The sequence below is a fragment of the Microcaecilia unicolor genome, chromosome 4 (assembly GCF_901765095.1).
Source record: "Microcaecilia unicolor chromosome 4, aMicUni1.1, whole genome shotgun sequence".
Lineage (NCBI taxonomy): Eukaryota > Metazoa > Chordata > Amphibia > Gymnophiona > Siphonopidae > Microcaecilia > Microcaecilia unicolor.
The window spans coordinates 252,621,739-252,641,575 of record NC_044034.1 but is presented as its reverse complement, the minus strand read 5'-3'; positions in this window follow the sequence as shown (position 1 = coordinate 252,641,575).

Genomic DNA, 19,837 nt, shown 5'->3' with positions numbered 1-19,837 from the left:
TTTGACAAGTAGAAAATCTTTTTTCTTTTTGGTGAGGAAGCCTCTAGAGGATGCCAACTGTATCACTTCTTCAACATCTTTGTGGATTGATGGGGTGGGATCCTCATGTAAAGCCATATAATACTGTTGATCCGCCAATTGTCACTCAATCTCCACAACATAATCATTTCTGTTTTGTATCGCAATACATCCTCCTTTGTCCACCAACTTAATGATGATCAAGTGGTCATTAGTCAATGACTGTACTGCCTTCTCTTCCTCTCTCATTAGGTTATAATATCATTCTTTAACCTTATTTTCAACTATAGATATTTCCGTCTGGGTACATGTGTTAAAAGAATGGATCAACGGGTCCATGGTACTTGAGAGGAGGGTCTTCTAATAATGGAGATGTCTTTATGTGGTGCGGCATTATTTGAAAAGGCTTGTGTAATCTGTAATTTACTTGTGAATTTGAAAAGGTCTACTTTCATCTGAAAAGCATGATATCTTGTAGTGGGGATGAAAGATAGGCCTTTCTATAGAATCTGTAATTGTGTATCTGAAAGTGTGATACATGATAAATTGAAGACCAGAATGTCTACTTCCAGCTCTCTCTGTGTTGGTACTGGTGGTAATCGTACTGTAGTTACTATGACCTGTAATGCACAATGTGTATTCCCAGGTGGGTAATCCACTTGTTATATGCTATATCCCCTTTTTTATATGTACTGTAGTTCTTAAATGTCTGTGTTTTAGATTGTTTAAATTGATAAGTTTTAAAAGTTCTTTAAAGTTTGTTATGATTGTATTACTTTCAATTTTTATTATGATCACTTTATATACAGTGTTTATATGTGACCCCTAAAGCAGGCGGATTGCTTTAGGGGTCACATATAAACATTGTTTTTCATTGCTTTTTCTGTTTCATCTTTTTTCTCCATTGTTTTAATCTGCTTTTCTATTTGCCTATAGCTAGTTTTTATCCTTCTTCTCCCCTTCTCCAGTCCAAAGTCTCCATCTTTTTACATTTTACCTATTTACCATTTTTGCATGTCCTACACTTACCTACCTAGTATTTCCTGTTTCTCACCCACTTAAGAACATAAGAACAACCATACTGGGTCAGACCAATGGTCCATGTAGCTCAGTATCCTACTTCCATCAGTGGCCAATCCAGGCAGAAACCCAATTAGTAGCACCATTCCATGCTATCAATCCCAGGGCAAACAGTGGCTTCCCCTATGTCCATCTCAATAACAGACTATGGACATTTCCTCCAGGAACTTGTCCAAAGCTTTTTTAAACTCAGATACATTAACCACAGTTACCACATCCTCTGGCAATGAGTTTCAGAGCTCAACTGTTCTTTGAATGAAAAATATTTCTTCCTGTTTTAAAAGTATTTCTATGCAATTTCATTGAGTGTCCCCTGGTCTTTCTAATTTTTGAATGAGTAAAACATCAATTAATTTCCATCCGCTCCACACCACTCAGGATTTTGTAGACCTCAATCATATCCCCCCTCAGTCAACTCTTTTCCAAGCCAAAGAGCCCTAACCTCTTTAGAGTTTGCTCATATGGGAGGAGTTCCATCCCCTTTATCATTTTGGTTGCTCTTCTTTGAACCTTTTCTAAGTTTGCTACATCTTTTTTTGAGATACAGCAACCAGAACTGAATACAATACTCAAGGTGAAGTCACATCAAGGAACAATACAGAGGTATTATAATATTTTTGCTCTTATTTTGCATCCCTCTCCTAATAATTCCTAGCATTCTGTTTGCTTTTTTGGCTGCCACCGCACACTGGGCGGAAAATTTCGTATTGTCTACAATGACACCTCGGTCTTGTCTTGAGTGAACCCAAGTATTAGCCTTGTCTATTTTCCTTGGCCTTTCATTATCTTACCAACCCCAGCTCTTTCCCTCTCATTGTTCTCCTCGCCACCTCAAGCCCTTTTTTATGTCTTATCCCATATCCAGGCTCCCATTTCTTATAACTTCTCTCATCTTCTTCAAAGACAAGCCCCCTTTCTATATCTCTCACCCTGTCCATATCTCTCTGCTAATTTTCCACTTTCCTCCAAACATCCATTGCCTTCCCCCATCCCCGGCATCCAGTCCCTGCCTCTTCCCCATACCTCTTCCTTTCTTTCCCCAGCATCAGCTCACCTGTCTTTTTCTCCAGTATTCACCTAACCTACCTTTCATCCTCTATCACTAACATCCATTCCTCTGCCCCTCTATCTCTACCTTCCCCTGCTTATGCTTTTGCTTCCCTCCCATAGTATCTGTCCTCTTCTCTCTGAATCCCCCAATATCAGCTTTCTCCCAACTCCCCCCTCAGCATCTGCCAGCATAAGTTACTTTCTCCTATCTCCAGCACCTGCATTAGCCACTAGCCCCCTTCTAGTTCCAGCATCAGACAATTCTCTCATCAACCCCCTTCTCCTACTTGCTCCAATATCAGCCTCCTGCCCCTTCCATCAGCCCCAGCATCATATCTTTATCCCAGCATTGGCCCCTTCTCCCACCCTCCCCCTCTCCCAGCATTTGCCACCATCAGCCCCCTTCTCCCAACTCTAGCCCCTGAATCAGCCCCTTCTTCCAGCTCAATCAGACCCTTCTCTCAACATCAGTTCTCTTTTCTCACTTCACCCCAACATCTACCATTGTCACCTCTCTTCTCCCATCCCTAGCCCCTGTATTGATCCCATCCTAAACCCATTTTCAACCCTCCAGTCCTCAACCTCCTTCTACCATCTATCCCCAGTGACTCATCCTCTTCAGAGCAGTAGGAGCTTGTTCCTTCACTTCTGCACTGCCTGCTCTTCAGCCAGCTCTGCCAATGGCATCACAGGAAGTTTAAAGTTGCTGTTGCTTTCAGATTTCCTGTGGGGCCAACATCAGAACTGGCTGAAAGGCAGACAGGGTGGCAGTGTCACGAACCTGGAATATCAAACGTGGAGCCAGATGTATGCACCTGCAACGTACTTAATACCTTTCTTCTGAGTATCTCCAGTTTGGGCGCATCTACACTTTTGGGTGCGCCTACACTTTACCATGCCTCCTCTGTGGGCATGCCTACTCTGACAGATGCCTTCACTTTAAAACCAGGAACATCTCACTACTTCATTGCCTCAGCTATTACCTTCTTGGAGTCTGGTGCACTTCTGTTGTTCTTCACCTGACCTGACTACTGCCTGGACCTGACCTCTGTTCAATCACTGCCTGACCTGACTACTGCCTGGACCTGACCTCCTCTGGATCGCTGCCTGACATGGCTACCACCTGGACCCGGCCACTGCTGGATTGCCACCTGCCTTGACTTCTGCTGGATTGCTGCCTGCCCTGACCACTGCCTGGACTTGACTTCCGCATAGCTCTGTCCTCGCCTCCTTCTGTCTGAGCCCAAATCCTCTCTCTCACCCGATTTTCTAAGTCCTGTTGGCCACCTGAACCCAGGGGCTCAACCGCTGGGGAACGGTGGTCGTGCAGGTGAAATGTTGGGCTTCTGACCACTGGTCCATGGATGAGTACAAGTTCTCACCTCTATTCCTGATATCCGTGACAGGCAGGAGTGAAGGGAAAGATTGCAACTTCTCTTAATTCCCCTATCAACCTTATTCTTGAATAGATTATTTTCTAATCTCTATATTTGTCATGCTCTCTGATTTTGCTACTATAATTCTCCCAATAGTCATCACAGAGCATGTATCCATATCACTAGAAATTAAGGGCTCCAGTGTTCCAGAAATATGGGGATTTAAGTCCATGTCACTGCAAGATAGTGACTAGACCACATTGAAGTTAAGCTGAAGAATATTTTAAAATTAATGTTCATCATACCACTCAGTAGGAAGCATTTAAAGCTATCATTAGGGAAAAAAGGATCAGTTACATAGCTACAAAAAAAAGGAATGCAGAGATGATGAGATTAGGATCAGAGACAGAATAACTAGAAAAGAGGCACATTCACAGTAAGCATGATTCTTTATTAGGCAGCTTTAAATATCAAAGTTCCAATATAATAAATTGTTAAGCCTACAGGCAGGCAAAACTAGATATTATGCTGACAATAATAAGACAGGTAAATTATGAGCCAATTACCTCAAGGCTTGAAACACAGAACAAGAATTTCAATGATCAAAAACATGAGATAATCTCATTGTTTTTCAAGATATACAAATTCATGAAGAATTTACAAACCTGCTTTTCAGAATTCAATAGTGATGATTCTACAACTGATGGCTTTCTCTCTTCATTACAGTATCCTGTGCTGTCTGATACTGAAAGAGAGTTTGTTAGAGCTTCCATAGCACACACACATACTGAAGCAGTCATTAAATCTCTCCAATTTCTAAATCTCCATGATGTGATGGGTTCTCAGCTAAATTTAATGTCTTCTTTTCAATTTTGACTTACATAATAATTTTATTCATACCAGGAAATCCGCTACTAGTTTTACAAAAGCTATCACAATTAGAATGTAAGAACATAAAGATAGCCATACTGGGTCAGATCAATGGTCCATCTAGCCCAGTATCCTGCTTCCGACAGTGGCAGTACCTGACAGAAACCCAATTAGTAGCACCAGTAATAAAACAAAACAGCACAAGATCCATTATTAGTTCAAAATTATTGTCAATCTCATTACTTAACATGATACAGAGACTTGACACATTCATAGAGAAATTGAATCATTATGACGAAGTGGGCTTTCTTAAGTGATGATATATTACTGATAATAGACATCTGATTTTTAACCTGACTCAGTGGCCCTTTTACTAAGTCGCGTAGGTGCCTATGCACGACCAGTGCGTGTCAATTTGGAATTATTGCCCGGCTACCGCATGGCCTGGGCGGTAATTTCATTTTTTACACCCGTCCGCTACGCGCACCAGAAAATAATTTTTATTATCTGGTGTGCGGCGCTACCGGGCGGTAAAAGGCATTTGACGCACATAGACCATTACTGCCTGGTTAACGCATGAGACCTTACTGCTAAGTCAATGGGTGGCAGTAAGGTCTCCGACCCAAAATGAACACATGCCAATTTTTGTTTTGCCACACGTCCATTTTTGGTCAAAATTAAAAATAGGCATTTTTACAGGTGCGCTGAAAATGGATCTGTGCGCGTCCAAAACACACACTTACACTAGCACAGGCCATTTTTCAGCGCACCTTAGTAAAAGGACCCCTCAGGTTACTAGAAACAGGACAGATCCTGTTTTGGCTGTGTCTAAGATGCAAAGAAACCCTTTGGCTGTGTGGAATAGGCTGCCCCTTATTCCTCTTTTTATTAAAAGAGTAAGAACCCTTGCTGACAGCTCTAGGTCAAAATCACAATAGTGGGATTTCAGTGTCAGGTATTGAAATCAAAATAGCAGTTTAAGAAGATGATCTATTACTATTCATATCTAATCCAAGGCCCTCAACAAAAGAAATATTGAGTACCACTGAAGATTTTTTTCAGCATTGCAGGCTATAAAAATCGATGGGCAAATCTGAAGCAATGTCCCTTAATGCATATACCTGAAGATCAAAGACTGCAGTTTCAAAGGGGTTCCTTCTAGTCTAAATACTTGGATATTTGACTTCATTATGGTTTACATTAAAAGGGAGAGTTATCAACGTGGGAAACCATTAAGAAGGGAAATTTTACCATTAGGTAAACTAGGTCTCAATGCATAAAATGGGACCTATGCTAAAATAGCAGGAGTGAGTGGTAAAAAAAAATAACCCAACCCAACGTAATGGTAACCCACATTGATAACTGTGGCCTTTAATGTGGAACAAAACAGAGAAGTAATACAGACCAAACTAAACAATCTGTTACACTGATTTACACTACTAAATATAATCAGGCTTATAGACTTACTACCCAGTGTCACTGCAATACCCAATGTAAATCTTATTATTTATACACTATGAGCTTCTTTTACAAAGCTACCCTAGCGATTCCCACTCGGTAAATGAGAAGAAGCCATAGGAATTGAATGGGCTTCCTCTCATTTGCCACACCAAGAATCAGTAGTGCAGCTTTGTAAAAGAGGCTCTGTGTCTTATACTCTACAAACTGTAACCTACTTAAAATGGGAGAAAAATACTTCAGATGCTCCAAAATCCGATCTCAAGCAATTATTGATGAGCAGACTAAGCACACCATCACCAATCATAAAAACCAACTTTTTTAAAAGTACCACAAAACTTTTTAAAAATTATTATATATATATATATATATATATATTTTAAATTCACTATGTTCATTCAGATTGCCAGTCCATAAATTTTCATGCTATCAGCAACTTAACTGAACTGGCTTATGCTCAACAGGCACAAACAGAAGGAAGAAACCTCCATGGATGGAATGCACCAAGCATAAAACAGTAGAGGAAAACAGATGATGTCCAAAAACTTCTGTATTTCAGTAAGCTTCAAGAACAATAAAGGAGACCCGACACGACTCATGTTTCGGTCCTACCAGCCTGCATCAGGGGTCTAAAAAATACAGAAAAATACAACTAAATAAACATATAAAACATATAAATAATACATGAAAATAAAATTAAAGAGTATATATATACAGTGGTGGAAATAAGTATTTGATCCCTTGCTGATTTTGTAAGTTTGCCCACTGACAAAGACATGAGCAGCCCATAATTGAAGGGTAGGTTATTGGTAACAGTGAGAGTTAGCACATCACAAATTAAATCCGGAAAATCACATTGTGGAAAGTATATGAATTTATTTGCATTCTGCAGAGGGAAATAAGTATTTGATCCCTCTGGCAAACAAGACCTAATACTTGGTGGCAAAACCCTTGTTGGCAAGCACAGCGGTCAGACGTCTTCTGTAGTTGATGATGAGGTTTGCACACATGTCAGGAGGAATTTTGGTCCACTCCTCTTTGCAGATCATCTCTAAATCATTAAGAGTTCTGGGCTGTCGCTTGGCAACTCGCAGCTTCAGCTCCCTCCATAAGTTTTCAATGGGATTAAGGTCTGGTGACTGGCTAGGCCACTCCATGACCCTAATGTGCTTCTTCCTGAGCCACTCCTTTGTTGCCTTGGCTGTATGTTTTGGGTCATTGTCGTGCTGGAAGACCCAGCCACGACCCATTTTTAAGGCCCTGGCGGAGGGAAGGAGGTTGTCACTCAGAATTGTACGGTACATGGCCCCATCCATTCTCCCATTGATGCGGTGAAGTAGTCCTGTGCCCTTAGCAGAGAAACACCCCCAAAACATAACATTTCCACCTCCATGCTTGACAGTGGGGACGGTGTTCTTTGGGTCATAGGCAGCATTTCTCTTCCTCCAAACACGGCGAGTTGAGTTCATGCCAAAGAGCTCAATTTTTGTCTCATCTGACCACAGCACCTTCTCCCAATCACTCTCGGCATCATCCAGGTGTTCACTGGCAAACTTCAGACGGGCCGTCACATGTGCCTTCCGGAGCAGGGGGACCTTTCGGGCACTGCAGGATTGCAATCCGTTATGTCGTAATGTGTTACCAATGGTTTTCGTGGTGACAGTGGTCCCAGCTGCCTTGAGATCATTGACAAGTTCCCCCCTTGTAGTTGTAGGCTGATTTCTAACCTTCCTCATGATCAAGGATACCCCACGAGGTGAGATTTTGCGTGGAGCCCCAGATCTTTGTCGATTGACAGTCATTTTGTACTTCTTCCATTTTCTTACTATGGCACCAACAGTTGTCTCCTTCTCGCCCAGCGTCTTACTGATGGTTTTGTAGCCCATTCCAGCCTTGTGCAGGTGTATGATCTTGTCCCTGACATCCTTAGACAGCTCCTTGCTCTTGGCCATTTTGTAGAGGTTAGAGTCTGACTGATTCACTGAGTCTGTGGACAGGTGTCTTTCATACAGGTGACCATTGCCGACAGCTGTCTGTCATGCAGGTAACGAGTTGATTTGGAGCATCTACCTGGTCTGTAGGGGCCAGATCTCTTACTGGTTGGTGGGGGATCAAATACTTATTTCCCTCTGCAGAATGCAAATAAATTCATATACTTTCCACAATGTGATTTTCCGGATTTAATTTGTGATGTGCTATCTCTCACTGTTACCAATAACCTACCCTTCAATTATGGGCTGCTCATGTCTTTGTCAGTGGGCAAACTTACAAAATCAGCAAGGGATCAAATACTTATTTCCACCACTGTATATATATATATATAAATTAAGACATATGGATCATACATAAAAATAAAATAATATATAAAGAAAAGGGGTTCATACATAGGCAAACCCAGGACTGGATCAACCCTGTAGAGTGAATCTGAATCTAATTGGCAACCCTACCACTCAGCTACGTGAGCACTGGCACTGAATATTAACAGCATCTGCATAAGTGCTGGCTCCTCCACAATTCCGCCCCCATAGTGCCCCTATGTGACCCAGTTCCAAAATGGCCTGTTATTTCTGATATTCAGCACCACTGCCTGGTTAAATGCCACTGAATACTGGCATATAGCCAGCCCCATGTGATGTAAGTGGTCAGGAGCCATGGCTGATCACTTAATTCTCTTTGAATATCGACCCCAGTATGTATACTTTCCTCTTTGCACTTTGCCAGATTTTCAAAGCAAAAGCAGAAGTGAACTTCTGCTTTGATAATTATCGGAGGAAAACTATGTACTTCCATTTACCTCTGCTCTTTGGGCCACAAAGAGGGGCATAATCGAAAGGGATGCCCAAGTTTTTCTGAGGACGTCCTCACAGGATGTCCCGTGAAGGGGCGGGGAAACCCGTATTATCGAAACAAAGATGGACGCCCATCTTTCGTTTTGATAATACAGTCGGGGATGCCCAAATTGTGAAATTTAGGTCGACCTTAGAGATGGTCATCCTTAGAGATGGTCATCCCCGGTTTTCAGCGATAATGGAAACCGAGGACGACCATCTCAGAAACGTCCAAATCCAAGCCATTTGGTCATGGGAGGAGATAGCATTCATAGTGCACTGGTCCCCCACACATGCCAGGACACCAACCAGGCACCCTAGGGGGCGCTGCAGTGGAATTCACAAATTGCTCCCAGGTGCATAGCTCCCTTACCGTGTGTGCTGAGCCCCCCAAAACCCACTACCCACAACTGTACACCACTACCATAGCCCTTATGGGTGAAAGGGGGCACCTAGATGTGGGTACAGTGGGTTTGTGGTGGGTTTTGGAGGGCTCACATTTACCACCACAAGTGTAACAGGTGGGGGGGGGGGGTATGGGCCTGGGTCCACCTGCCTGAAGTGCACTGCACCCACTAAAACTGCTCCAGGGACCTGCATACTGCTGCGATGGACCTGAGTATGACATTTGAGGCTGGCAAAGAGGCTGGCAAAAAATATTTTTAAAATTTTTTTGAGGGTGGGAGGGGGTTAGTGGGAGGGGGGGAGTAAGCGGAGGTCATCCCCAATTTCCTCTGGTGGTCATCTGGTCATTTAGGGCACATTTTTGTGGCTTGGTCGTAAAAAAAAAAAGGACCAGGTAAAGTCGTTCAAGTGTTCGTCAGGGACGCCCTTCTTTTTTCCAATATCGGTCGAGGACGCCCATGTGTTAAGCACATCCCAATCCCGCCTTCACTATGCTTCCGACACGCCCCCGTGAACTTTGGTTGTCCCCGTGACAGAAAGCAGCTGAGGACGCCCAAAATCGGCTTTTGATTATGCTGATTTGGGCGACCCTGTGAGAAGGATGCCCATCTTGCAATTTGTGTCAAAAGATGGGCGTCCTTCTCTTTTGAAAATAAGCCTGGGTTTGAATTCAGGTACCCTTGAATTTTCAATAGTATGTAAACAAGTGAAAACCTCATCCTAAGTTAACTCCCAAGAATGCTTCTGTTTGCTGAGGATACAAATGTACACATTCACCCTGGGCAGTTTTGTAAAGCACTGCATAGTAAAGACTTTGAAAGTCATCTTCCCTGCTAACATTGCATGCTACAAAAACAAAGTGGAAATCGAACACCAAGCCCATATGACCTTCATAACCCAATACTTTTTAGTTCATTACCCACAAATTTATTTTTCATCAGATTAATACTGTTGCTTTTGGTTACTTGAATATAATAAAATTCATTTGTATGCTGCCTGTCTGTTTCAGCTTCCTGAACCATACTGTTTAATTTTTTTGTCTCCCTTGCTTGTAGAGCAAGCACTATAAACCAATGCTAAGTCTGTATAAGAGAATTAGTGACTCTGTTCATATTAATTATCCTTTTACTGTTCTCTTTATTATCTCTACTGACTAAATCCTTTTGTTGGTGCTAGGTAAAACTAATAATTAACAACTCTCAGCATCTCTTTGTGTTCTTATTTTTTTGATATCATAGTGCAGATTTGTATTTGGAGGTATAGTATCTTATAAAGTAATCTACTGTGTCTTTGCTTGCTACAGTTCCCTTTATGATATAACCCTAGGTCCTTTCCTTAGGCCGGGCCACAGAGTGGTGGAATCAATCAAAGCAGAGTCCTGGCTTGCAGTGGAAAAGCTAAGACATGCTGTAGTCCTCCTCATCCATCAATCTCCAACATCATTAGAGCCAAAAATGAGATGCAGAGAGAATGGTGACAGTTGAGTGGAAGGCCTTACAAAATACAAAACAGAAAAATAAAAAATTCCTTACCTTCTCTCTCAAATATTTTGAAAGCTATCATAGCTTAGAGTGTAATTTATTAAAGGGCATCCAAGCCATGAAGACACACAGGCGTATACATGGCATTTACTTTATAAGGGCTCTATGGGCTGGATTCTATACATGGCGCTGAAAATTAGACACCGGCAAACATCAGCGCCAAGCTCTATTCTGTAAAGGACGCATGCCCTTTATAGAATAGCACTTAAGTGCACATCGTGTATCTAACTTTGGGCCCTTTTACTAAGCGGCAGTAAGTCCATCATGGGCTTACCGTGTGCCAAATAGGAACTAGCGCTGGGCTACCACAGCAGCCCGGCGGTATTTACTACCCCCAGCGCATGCTATTTCCGGCGCTACAAAAATATTTTCCTTTTTTGTAGCGCAGGTGTTTACCCAGCAGGACTTGGGCAGTGCCGTGCGCTGCTCAGTTACTGCCAGGTTAGCGCAGGAGCCCCTACCACCACCTCAATAGGTGGCGATAAGAGCTCCCCCCTGAAATGGCCGTGCAGCAAGTGGTTCACTTACCACATGGCCATTTATTAAAAAAAAAAAAAAGAGACAGCCTTTTACTCACTGCAGTAAAAGGGTCCTCAGTGTGAGTCAGAAATACGCACTGATGCTAGTACAGGGCCCCTTTTACTGGCAGCTTAGTGAAAGGAGGAGTGGAGGAGTGGTTAGGGTGGCGGACTTTGGTCCTGGGGAACTGAGGAACTGAGTTCAATTCCCACTTCAGGCACAGGCAGCTCCTTGTGACTCTGAGCAAGTCACTTAACCCTCCATTGCCCCAGGTACAAATAAGTACCTGTCTATAATATGTAAGCCGCATTGAGCCTGCCATGAGTGGGAAAGCGTGGGGTACAAATGTAACAAAAATAAAATAAAGGGCCCCTATGGGCATCAGATTTACAACTGCTGAAACCTGATGTACATGCTGGCACCCAGGTTAGGCACACTGACCCAATATTCTATAACTGTGCGCACAAATATTTGAAACACCCCCTGACATGCCCATGCTCCTCTCATGGTCATGCTCCTTTTGAGATATGAGCTATGGGAGTTAGGTACACTACCTTATAGAATAGCATGCAACCAGATACATGCGCAACTATTAATGAGTGCCAATGAACATCAATAATAGATTGTTAGCACCCAATTAGTGATGTCATTCAGCTCGTTAAGCAATTAATTTGCACGTGCATCTCGGGCATGTGCAGAAATTTGGGCCCTATGGGCTAGATTCTCTCTATATATAAGCCCTTCAAAATCCACCCAAAACCCACTGTCCCCCACTGTACATCATTACAATGGCCTCAATAGCCCTTATAAGGGAAGGGGGCACCTATATGTGGGTACACTAGGGTTTTGGTGACTTTGGGGAGGGATCACAGTTTCCACCACAAGTGTGACAAGTAGAGGGAAATAGAGACCTGAGTACCCCACTCCATAGTGTACTGCATCGACCACTACACTACTCCAGGGACCTGCATGCTGCTCTAATAGACCTGACTTTAACATCTGAGGCTGTCATAGAGGTAGGTAAGTCATATTTATATTCACATTTTTGGTGAGTAGGAGGGGTCAGTGACCACTGGGGGAGTATTGGGGTGTCACCCCTGATTCCCTTCAGTGGTCATCTGATCATTTAAGGCACCTTTTTGTGCCTTATTCATTCTGAAAACAGGTCTAGACCCAGGGCCGCCGAGAGACAAAGCCGGGCACGGGGCAAACACCCCCCTGGCCTGCTCCCTTCCGTGCCCACCCCCCTCTCCAGGTGGGCCCATCCCCCTTTCCGGGTTGGCCCACCACTCGCCCTGCTGCCGCCCCGCTTACTTGTCCTGCACTCCTGCTCCAGGCTGTCACTGTGCACAGCAAACTTCCCCAGGGCTCGGCGCTAGCATTGCTCTCCTGTTTCTGTGCACGGCAGCGCCACAGAGCACAGTCCTTTCTTCCTTCCTGCTGTGTCCAAAGAGGCTGTTTGGACACGGCAGGAAGGAAGTACTCTGCTCTGCGGTGCTGCTCTACACAGGAACAGGAGAGTAATGCTAATGCCAGGCGGGCCCCCCTTGGATGCTGAGCCCTGGGGAATTTTGCCCTCCTACCCCCCCTCTTGTCACGTCTGTGGCCGTGACCACCCTCATTCTTACCCTGTTTCTGGGAGTCAGTGGCTGTGCTGACTTCTGCTTGTCTCTGTGTCTGTCTCTGTCTTAGTTTCTCTCTGGCTCTGTGTGCTGATTGCCTTACTGGACCTCACCTGTGTGGGCTATGCCTCTTCCAAGATGGCTGCCGACTCCTCTATGCCAGTATCCAAGATGGCTCCCACTGTTCCTTTCTGTGGGCTGACTTCTCTGTGTGTCAAGCCTCTGTTTGGAGACAAGGAGATTGCTGCAGCTGTGCCTCTGATGTTGAAGGGCTTTATTAATCACTTAGAGACTGCAGCCCTTGCCTTTGCATTTCGTCTAAGGGCCCTGGTATGTAGAGTGCTCTGGACACTGCTACATTGTTTGCTCTGTGTGAGTTTCTAGTGTTTGACTAGCTAGCTTGGGCACAGCTTTGCTTGTAGCCTGTTTACAGCTTTGTTAGTTCTCCTGTGTTTGCTCTGTGTATGTTTCTAGTGTATGACTTGTTAGCTCGAGCACAGCTTTGCTTGTTAGCTTGTGTACAGTAGTTCTCCTGTGATTGCTCTGTGTATGTTTCTAGTGTATGACTTGTTAGCTTGGGCACAGCTTTGCTTGTTAGCTTGTGTACAACTTTACTAGTTCTCCTGTGATTGCTCTGTGTATGTTTCTAGTTTTGACTGGTTAGCTTGGGCATAGCTTTCCTGTTAGCTTGTGTTTAGTTTCCTAGTCTTCTCGTGTTTAGCTTTCTGGTTTTTCCCGTGTGTGTTTTCTTTTGCTTCTGGAGCTTCAGCCCTTGTTCTGTCTGTTGCCAGTACTCTTTGATACTGGAGCTGCAGCCTTAGTCTTGCTCCTTGTCCTGACCATTGTTTTGAATCTGACTACTGCTTTGCTAGCCGCCTGCCCAGAGACTGTGCTTTGAACCTGACTACTGCTTTGCTAGCCGCCGGCCCAGAGACTTTGCTTTGACCCTGACTACTGCTTTGCTAGCCGCCCGCCCTGAGATTTGCTTTGAACCTGCCTACTGCTGGAACCCGGACATTCCCTGCCTGTCTGCCTTGCTTTCGCCTAGGTGCCTTGGGGCACTTCTGTATCCTGACTCCTGTTGTTCCTGCCTGCTAGTTCCTGTTCCGGTTTTTCCTGTAAGCCCTACCGGCTGCCCGAACCCGAGGGCTCAACCCTCGGGGAACGGTGGCTAAGTGTAGGTGAAGCCCCTCCAGTGTGTTCCAGTCCAGCGGGCTCCACTCCAGTGCGCACCCATCCTGTGCGTTCCAGTCCTGTGTATTTCTGTGCAGAACTCCAGTCTGGGGTTCCGGTCCAGTCTTGTCTCGTCTCTACCTTGAAGGTGATCTTGCCTGCCACTGCCGCTCCACGGTAGTGGTCCAAGGACTCACGAACCCAGTGCTCCCGGGGAAGAAGTCTGACAGTATGCCAAGTTCCTCGGGAACGCGACACCTCTTCGTGGCCCTGTCTAGACCAAAACATCTTAGTTTTGGTACTGAACATTTTGATTTTGTTCCATTATGGCTGTGAAATGTCCAATTGTTGGACATTTCTCACCCATAATGGAACAAAACCAAAATGTCCAGGACCAAAACTAATCCTGCTTTCAAAACATCCCCAACACACCCCTTGTGATTTGGATGCACTGCAGACGAATTGCATAGATAAACATTTTCCTTGTCCTCTCTCTAAAATGTCATAGAGGGGCATAATCAAATGGGGGCGCCCATCTCTAAGGACAGCGCCACAAAAGGGCGGGGAAACCCGCATTATCGGAACAAGATGGGCGTCCATCTTTCGTTTCAATAATACGGTCGGGGATGGCCAAATCTCAACATTTGGGTCGACCTTAGAGATGGGTAACCTCGGTTTTTGCCGATAATGGAAACCAAAGACATCTATCTCAAAAACGGCCAAATCCAAGCCCTTTGGTCATGGGAAGAGCCAGCATTTGTAGTGCACTGGTCCCCCTCACATGCCAGGACACCAACCGGGCACCCTAGGGAGCACTGCAGTGGACTTCACAAATTGCTCCCAGGTGCATAGCTCCCTTACCTTGGGTGCTGAGCTCCCCCCCCAGGTCTGCCTGCCTGAAGTACACTGCACCCACTACAACTGCTCCAGGGACCTGTATACTGCTGCGATGGACCTGTGTATGGCATTTGAGGCTGGCAAAAAAGTATTTTAAAACTTATTTTTTATGGTGGGAGGGGGTTAGTGACCACTGGGGGAGTAAGGGGAGGTCATCCCCGATTCCCTCCGGTGGTCATCTGGTCAGTTCAGACACCTTTTTGAGTCTTGGTCGCAAGAAAAAATGGACCAAGTAAAGTCGGCCAAGTGCTCGTCAGGGACGCCCTTCTTTTTTCCATTATCGGCCGTGGACAGCCATCTCTTAATCACGCCCCAGTCCCGCCTTTCTCTAACCTGCCGACACCCCCCCCCCCCCCCGTGAACTTTGGCCGTCCCCGTGATGGAAGGCAGTTGAGGATGGCCAAAATTGGCTTTCGATTATGCCGATTTGGGCAGCCTTGCGAGAAGGATGCCCATCTCCAGATTTGTGTCGAAAGATGGGCGTCCTTCTGTTTCGAAAATAAGTGTGATATTTGCACATTTGTTTTAGGGCTTGTAAAGTATGCTTCTACAGAGCTTAAGTGCACACTGACCTGTACATTGGGTGGTCAGTTTTATAAAATGATATATCTGTGGGTAAAGTAGTGCTTTATCAGCAGAAATTACTTTTAAAATTACCCTCCCTAACTTCCCATGTACCCTAAAAGTATGTAAATAAGGAACACTAACCTTTCTCACCATCAATGTACATGGTGTGTTTTAGAACCCTGGACTCCTGATGCAGGCATTGCTGAAACATGATCTGTGTTGAGTACTTGGACTGAGTAATGATATGCTAAATAAAGTAACTTGATTTCATTCAAAATTCTGCTTAGCTGAACTCTTTTACTTAGAAACATCAGCTTGGCTATAAGCATCTCCAATTCACTAGTTCTTTTGGTTAACCTTATACTTTACTGCTGCCACTTTCCCACCTGGTGAGACATCAACGGTGCTATAGAACATTTGGCTCTGCTCAGTGAAGACTGATCTGCTTTGCTACTGTGAGCTAACTCTGGGATACTTTTACTAAGCTACAGGAAAAAGGGCCCTGTGGTAGCTGTTTTTCCCGCGCGACATGGCCCTTTTTACCGCAGCGGGTAAAAAGGCCCTAAAATAATGGCCATATGGTAAGAGTACTTTTACCACGTGGCCATGCAATAAGAGCTCCGGCGGTAACCAGGCAGGGCATGGCGATGCCCGATTATCACTGAGTTGGCGCTGCACTATTAAAAAATATTTTCCGGTTTCAAAAGAAATCCAGAAAAGACGACAATTTTTGTTGCTGAAACCTGCTATTCTCCAACTGGGAGGTGTATTTTACCCAAAGGTTTCCTTGTAAATGCGTTATTCGTTATAAATCTTCTAAATATGTTTTCCTAGATCCTTCTCAATTGACATCTTCCATATCTTCTAAAAGAATGGAAGGAGTTTAAGTTTCTAATTTATTTCGTCCTATCTAGGTGCTGACTAAACCTTTACATTTTTTTCCTTTTTATTTCCTATATAATGTAACTTGGATCCATATTATGTTGGACTTGAGTGTTATAAACTACCTATATTACTTATTTACCTAGAAATTCTAAATTGTTATAACACTTTCTGTATCAAGAGTGTAACCTTGAAAAAGTTGACAATTTTTGAAAATAAATAATAAAAAAAAAAAAATATATATATATATATATATATATATTCGGCATGACGGAAATGGCACGTGCTTGAGCTGGAACTACCGCCGGCGCCCGTGTTGGCCCAGCAGTAGTTCCAGGATAGCATGAGCTTACTGATGCTTTGTTAAAGGGCCCTTCTGTTTATTTTTGTGACTGTGACTGACCTACATAGAATTGAGTAGAAAAATTCTAAGAACAACAATAACATATATTGGATTCTAGGTCTTATTTTGGAACTTGTCACGGACAAGCACATTGGACTGGCAGAGTATAAATGACAAAAATAAAGACAGAATTAGAGGCTAGAAAATCAGGCATCACACAATAAAAACACATGTTTGAGTGGGTGTCCTTCACTCACTGAACCACCTGCCCTGTTCATCATGCAGACACTGCTCTGTTTCAGCTCTTTCACAAGGAGACTGCAATATAGTAGGTCAGGCAAGGCAATGAAAAACACAAAACCCTTTTTGCATTGATGCTGATGCTGTGGACATATCACAATAGACTTCTGAGTTTTCTCTTCACTTTGTAGCAACAGGCTCAGCTAATGAAAACACTACTGATACCTGTGCTTTTCGGGCCCGGTATTAAAAAGAAAAGCTCAACTGCTAGATTATTGACCAGAAAGGCAGATTCTAGAAAGGATATACAAATTGGAATTGAGATGTCCAGGTTGCGATGTATACAATTCCAGTAATATACCCTACACTGTTAATTAAAATGTTATATTACATATTGTGTTAGCATTGTAAGTAGTATACTATGAAATACTTTGTATTGTCATTTGAATCTTTTTACTGCTGTAATTGTCTATTGCTCATGTTTGATTTATTCTTATTGTACACTGCCTTGAGTAAATTCCTTCAAAAAGGCGGTAAATAAATCCTAATAAATAAATAAATAAATAAATACATACATTTTAGAACAAGATCTGTCAATGTAGAGTCTCTTCCGAAATACGTACAGAAATGGATGTATATGCATTGTTATGTATGGCAGGAGCATCCATTTTACAAAGATGAACATGGATAACATCAATGGAGGAAACATGGCTGCATAGAAGTCTATGTGTCAGAATATACAAGAGATATTTTAGCACCTAGATGTATATGTGCTGACACATAGACATTTATGTGTGCCATTTTGGAAACACACTTGTCTATATGCTGCTAATTAAAGGAAGATCTTGAAAAGTTCAGCATAATCAATTTTGAGGGACATAAAAAAATACTAGGGGCTTAAGGGGGCAACTTCCCTGTACTCTTCCAATAGAGCTCTGTCAAGAACTCACACTTTCTGAAACTATGCCAAATCTCCACCCATGTCCCACCCAGTCACCCTGCTACCTCATGATAAGCAGCCAGTGCAGGATGTTTATTATACTGGCTGTTGGGGCATGACCAGCAGAAGAAAGGAGGTGTTGATGCCCCTCTATAAGTCGTTGGTGAGGCCCCTCTTGGAGTATTGTGTTCAGTTTTGGAGGCCGTATCTTGCTAAAGATGTAAAAAGACTGAAAGCGGTACAAAGAAAAGCTACAAAAATGGTATGGGATTTGCATTGCAAACTGTACGAAGAGAGACTTGCTGACCTGAACATGTATACCTTGGAGGAAAGGAGAAACAGGGGTGACATGATACAGACGTTCAAATATTTGAAAGGTATTAATCTGCAAATGAACCTTTTCCGGAGACGGGAAGGCGGTAGAACTAGAGAACATGAATTGAGGTTGAAGGGGGGGCAGACTCAGGAGTAATGTCAGGAAGTATTTTTTCATGGAGAGGGTGGTGGATATGTGGAATGCCCTCCCGTGGGAGGTGATGGAGATGAAAATGGTAATGGAATTCAAACATGCGTGGGATAAACACAAAGGAATCCTGTTTAGAAGAAATGGTTCAGTGACTGAATAGATAGGGATGGGCTGGAGTGTAAATTTTAAGGGGCTTCGACGTTAGCTTCAGAACTTAGTACAAGAACAGTACTGGGCAGACTTCTACAGTCTGTGCCCTGAGAAAGGCAAGGACAAATCAAACTTGGGTATACATATAAAGTATCACACACCATGTAAAATGAGTTTATATTGTTGGGCAGACTGGATGGACCGTACAGGTCTTTATCTGTCGTCATTTACTATGTTACTATGCCAGTAGCCATTTGCACTAATGGATAGTGCATGCATCGTGCATATTAAGAAAAGGGGTCTTATGGTCCCAATTCTATATATGGCTCCTAAAATATACGTGCGTTAGGCAATTACGCTTAAGCGTATTCTAAATACCGCATGTAAATCTACATGTGGTATTTAGAATACGCTTAGGTGTAGTTCATGCGACTAAATCTATGTGTGTCCGTTTATACCAATGAAAAGCTGGTGTAAATCCGTATGCGTAGATTTACGCGCAGTGGCCCATATTTTATAACAACGCACATAGATTGTGGAACGCCCACAAATTGCCCTTTTCCACACCTCTAAGCATGACCCTTTTTGCCTGTGCACGTTAGAATTTAGGTGCAGTACACTACAGAACATGCTCAGCAATGTATGCACGTAAATTCTAATTTTTGCCAATTAGTGCTCATTATTGCTTGCTGAGAGCTGTTAACAATGCTTGTTAAAACACTTAATCTATGCACGAAGTTATAGAATATGCCTCTGGGCATGGAAAAATGTGAACACCTTCGCTTCCATTCAGCAAATTAAAAATAAGATGGAAAAAGCTAGATTAAAACATCCACCATGGTTTCACTGCGGTACTATACGCAGATACCATTACCACTGAACCAAATGAGTAAAATAAAAGCAATGGATTTAAATGTAGGTTACAGAATTATCTGAATATATACATGGGGACTACTGCAGGTTAAAAGAGAAAAAAAGAACAAAGTTTTTTTTCTGCAGTAAGCATCACAATGAAAAAAAATGATAATGATAAAGCTTCAGCAAAGATGTAGGTAAAGAATGTCCTCTCTATCCTGTCAGAATATTAGCCCGAGGACTTTTTAAATTGGGATGAGATGGCAATTCCTTTTCAATGCAACTCCATACAGTGCACCAGCTTTCAAATCAGAAAACATTGCAGGGTCCTGAAAGGTCACAGAAAAAAATATATATATCAGTGCTGAGCAGAAGCTCAGATAGAACTGATAAGCTAAAATATCTCATGAAAGGCACATCACAGCAGCAAAAGTGCATGTAAGGTAGAGTATGTAATCATCAGCTGTGAAAGATCAGAAGATCAATCAGACAAAAATTCCTGGACAACCAGTCAGATCTTTAATAGTATGGCAAAACAATTAAATTACAAAGGGCAG